This window comes from Montipora capricornis, chromosome 7 (genome assembly GCF_036669925.1).
Source record: "Montipora capricornis isolate CH-2021 chromosome 7, ASM3666992v2, whole genome shotgun sequence".
Taxonomy (NCBI): Eukaryota; Metazoa; Cnidaria; class Anthozoa; order Scleractinia; family Acroporidae; genus Montipora; species Montipora capricornis.
This window is the reverse complement of record NC_090889.1, coordinates 35644973-35649972: the sequence shown is the minus strand read 5'-3', so window position 1 is coordinate 35649972 and position 5000 is coordinate 35644973. Positions and strand designations below refer to the sequence as shown.

General features: G+C 39.1%; 1 protein-coding gene and 1 long non-coding RNA gene across 2 annotated transcripts in view; both read right to left on the bottom strand.

Moving 5' to 3' along the window:
- The window catches only part of LOC138057058 (uncharacterized), a 31300-nt gene extending 27203 nt beyond the window's left edge, over nt 1-4097 (bottom strand). The window contains exon 1 of the mRNA XM_068903068.1: nt 3625-4097. The gene's annotated coding sequence lies outside the window, so the exon portion shown is untranslated. The remainder of the gene's footprint in view (nt 1-3624) is intronic.
- The window catches only part of LOC138057061 (uncharacterized), a 366889-nt gene that overhangs the window by 97823 nt on the left and 264066 nt on the right, over nt 1-5000 (bottom strand). The gene's annotated exons all lie outside the window — the stretch shown is intronic.

Here is a 5000-nt window from a genome sequence, read left to right as displayed (position 1 = left end):
CAAGTCTTTTTTCCCTTACAAAGATAAACTAGCTCCTTCTTTCAGGTCAAAAGTAGTGTACAGAGCAAACTGCTGGGATTGCAATGATTTCTACGTAGGGAAAACGAAACGCCGATTACGTGACAGAAAAACAGAACATTTTAAAGCTCTAACTACAAATTGTCACGAACCTGCAATTGCTGATCATGTTTTCTTAACCAACCATAGAATTAAGTGGGATCATTCGGAAATATTAACAACTGGTCGATCAGACATGCATTGCAAAATTAAAGAGTCTCTGTTGATCCGTGATCTTAAATGAAAATGTTGGCTGTGAGAAACTTTATCTCTATTTTTAGGATATTCTTGTCGTTTTGTCAATCAATTTCGTTAGTTCCCCGTCCGTACAGTTGTATTTTTGAATTTAAATTTATCTGTAACTGAATAATAATCACTTCTGATAATGTATGTTGTAACATACGAAACGTTAAGTTTATAAAATTTATGCATTTCAAGCAAATGTTTGTAACCGCTGTTTGCGTTTTACGGCTGGGTACAGTTGTCTCGGAAAGGAGGGCTGTCTCGGGTAACCAAGACCATATAAACAGGCCCTTACGCTAATGATTTATATCGCTGTTAACGTTACTTTTCTCCCTTTTCTAAAAGCTTTTTTCCCTTCTTCAAGGAACATTTCGTTGCCACTGGCGTTGTCGTTCCCGTCGCAATAACGACTCGGGCGTGATGGATGCAACACCCATTTTAGTTTGCAACGAGATGCTTCTGTGAAGCATGCACTGGGTTGCCTGTGGTACGTTTTACAGAAAATCAGAAGGCACTGAATTGTGTGGTATTGAACTACAGCATTCCAGTCTCTGAAGAATAACAAATAAAAGAGAAGCGAAAAACGCTGGCTTCTGGGCTGACATGTTGATAATTTTCAAGTTCCCTCGCAACTTCTTTTGACCACAAGTTTAAGCGTGCCCTCTGAGCATCGGGGGCCAGTTGTTCGAAAGCCGATTAACGCTAATCCCAGATTATAAAGTAGCCAAGGAGTTTATTTCTCTACTCCCAAATGCTTTTCACCGCTGATATTTGGCAAAATTTTACATTAGAAGTCAATCTTCAAAAACAAAAATAAGCAAAAGAAACTTACACCAAAAAGTTGAAAACATAAAACAAACGTTTGCGCTAATCCAGGATTAAGTTAATCGGCTTTCGAACAACCGGGCCCTGACAGCTTTGTAATACCAAAGTTCACTGAAGTTAATCCCTGTCCGGCGGGGTTAGTTTCTGGATTGGAGACCAAAACAATATACCCTTCATAAAACAGAAGCATCGGACCGAAAATGCTATTAACGCTAACAAATGCGAACTCAGCAAGGTATAGATTTTGTTAGCTTGATTTATGCAAAACAAGAACGTCATTCTAAAAGCTTATTCTACGCAAAACGTGGGTTCTGGAGGTAACTTTGAGAGTGGAAGTCAAGGTTACGCGGTAGACGGCAAATACAAACTCAAATTAAGATTTAATTCAGTCCGGCAACACACCAGAAAGACGCTAACCTCATTTTGACAAGAAAATGGTTTACTATTGCTATAAAAACTATCCAGTTAACCTCGCATATTATAAAACATGATGAATTCATAAAGACAATCTTTTCCAGGGAACAATTTTTTCAAACAAACAACATATTTGCTATTAGAGGCAAAAACTCCTTCTATTTCATTGGGTGCGTGAAGAGAAGAAATTCAATCGTGTCAAATGTGCGCAATATTGCAACAAACTAAATTTCAGGATCAAACCGTTTCCATGAAGAACCTCTTCCTTGAATAATGAAGCACAACATAGACGATAAGCTTTCTTTCAAATAATTCTTGGCTGTTACATGTCCAATTATGTTTTTACTGAAGACTGTGCAGATCCACGTAAGGTGTTCGATTCGTTCTCTGTCATTCTTGAACCCATAAGTTACCAGGGAATTTTCCATTTGGTTTCAGTGTTCTACATAACAGCACACTTGGTAAAATTTTAGAAATACAGCTCACTTTGATTTCGGCTAGACGGGCGACAGATTATTGTCGAAGTCCATACTCGTCGCCTTTAAGATTCCAGGTGTTTGTTTTTCGCCGCCTGCCTAGTTTATCCAACTTACTTTCCATTATTGAGCTCCATAAGGGTATATTTTGTTCAAGGATTCACTAAAACGCCATTCGCGTTACATGACTTTCGACGCCATTGCAGGCTAAGTTGATCGTTCTACTGTGTCCACCAGAGAAATATACGCATTTCCCACTACCCTCTCGATCCTAAGAAAATACGCGCAGAAGGCTCTATGCACAAAGACACCACACCACTTAGCAGGGGAGTGACAGGCAAGACTTTTACCGACACGGGAAAAACGACGAAATGAAACGCAGATTTCGACTGGGTTTGCCATACTGCCAACCCAGTAACAAGCTCAAGTGTCTGTGTTTGCACTAACGATTTTGATCGCTTTTTGTGTTACTTTCCTGAGATATGTCCAGGTTTGCACTCAAATGCGAAAATTGCGATGTGAAAAATCGCAAAAATTGCATAACTCTGAAAGGCTAGAGAAGACAAGTCCCCCAAAAGTGTTGCGATTTTTGCGTTTTCGAACACGTAAAGTTGATACTGCGCCATGTTTCGTTTGCTGGACAAGTAGTCGGATGGTGTTGCGTTACTGTCACTGTTCGATCATTATTCAAATCAGGTAGTGTTTACTCACATACATTGGATGCATGTTCATTTCTTTCGAGCTTTGGATAAGGGAAGACACTTTAGTTTCTTTGTGTGCTTTGAAATTCACTTTCTGTAAATAAAGCCATTGCAATTTCGTTAAGGATACGTATTTGGTCTATTCGTGCGTTATTGTTTGTTCTTTTAATGTCTGGAAGTTGTCCCGTTTTACTACATGGAAAGCTCGAAAGAGCAAATTGTTTTATTTATTCACAACTATGTTCACACCACACACCACACTTTCAGCAAATCGTGAATTTTTATTCCACTTATTTTTAAAGTCCATTGCTTTCAGTTACTAATGATTCCTACACTGCTTAAAAGCTTTGAGAAACTATAGATTCAAGGTTCAGTGGTTTTGAATACACGCAGTGAAGTCGAGAATTCCAACGCCACCAAACATGTAATATACCAAACTGTCGTATGGGCTCCTGCTTCTTCGGGGATGTCACCTACAGACAAATCCGACTCTTGTCGTGGCCTTGTGTTCGCTTTCTTTTGAGAGTTCTGCGATTGTTTGCGATTTTTCGCAAAATTCGCAATTTTCGCAAAAATCGTTAAAATCGCAAACATCGCACAACACTGAAAAGCTAGAGAACACAAGTCCCCAAACAACAGTCGCGATTTTAACGATTTTTGCGAAAAATCGCGAGTCCTAGTCGGGGATTTGTCTTCTTCTTTGCACCATTTACGATTTTTGTGATTTTTCGCAAACTTCGTAATTTTCGCGCTTGCGTGGAAACCTGGACATAAGTGATTTTCCTTCCTTCGGTGAAAGGTTGTATTCCTTGCCTTTCGTAAGGGACATGTGGTTGGTATTGGCGTTTGCACTAACTACGCCTGACTTCGCTTAAATTTAACGATCGTTAGAAGAGAAGCATACTCACGAGCAGTGACAAATCCAACGCAGACCAAAACGGACACAACGGGCTACAAGATTTTAGTTGTGATGAGAACGTTGACCAATTCTTATCAACAGCAAGCAGATTCACGACTTCAATTTCACAAGTGAACTAGGCTGGAGCACCCAAAGCAAGAATCTTTACCAAAACGAAGTTGCATGGAAAGCAGGTGTCTATTGATGCATGGAGAGACGCTACTGTTTCCAAAATGAAGAGAAGAGAAGCATACTCACGAGCAGTGACAAATCCAACGCACACCAAAACGGACACAAAGGCTACAAGATTTTAAATGTTGTCTTAGTTGTGATGAGAACGTTGACCAACTCTTATCGACAACAAGCATATCCACCACTTCAATTTCACAAGTGAACTAGGCTGGAACACCCAAAGCAAGAATCTTTACCAAAACGAAGTTGCATGGAAAGCAGGTGTCTATTGAGGCATGGAGAGACGCTATTGGTTCCAAAATGACAGCTCAAGGGCTATTTTTGATATAATTTATTTTTGCCTTGAGCAGCTTTCTCATAATCACCCCGCCACCTAACATCCTCTGTTAATTTGGATATTGCTTAGTTTAATAAAGATAAATTCAATTTGGAGTGAAATCAAGAAACGGCTTGGCTTGTTTACAGATCCTCTGTGAGTCATTTTGGCCCAACATTTTTGCAGTCCCAGCGGCTACCACACAAACGAAACTAAACACCATGACATCATTTCTTAAGCAGTTTAATTATTTATTTGCGTGAATTATTTATTGATCAATTCATACACGACGAGGTGGGAGACACTTATGTCCACGTGAAAGACATGTGTAATAACGAAGGAAGTGATCGTTGGCCTCGCTTAACGCGGAACACAGAATGTGTGGGAGCCTGGAATAATAAGAAAGGAGGCGACCCTAAGTTGCTAGAGGCAAAATCAGCCTTATTTGAATATGAAGAATTTGAAACGAGTCCAAAAGTCAGTTGTAATTAATTTACCAAGTCGTACATTACGGTACTATATTAGCCTATTTGCTGCATTCTAACATCAATATAGACCCAAAAGTAAATGTTTTTTTTTTTTTTGCTTGTCCAATTTGCAAACACTCTGTTCAAGTTACTTGCGATGAGAATTTATGAATGGTTAGAAATGAATGCGAACTTAGAACATTTTAATCGAGCTGTGATAAAAAAACAATAAACTAAAAAAATAATGAAGTAAAGAAATCATGGAAGCTCTCTTTCGAAGTGTAGTTAATACGCTACATCCTAGATTGAGCATAGCACAAAATAAGCTATTAATCGCCGAAGTAATAACGATTTCTGTTGTGCTCATAATAAAGCTTCAGTTTAACCGGAAAACGTAGGTGACAATGCCCG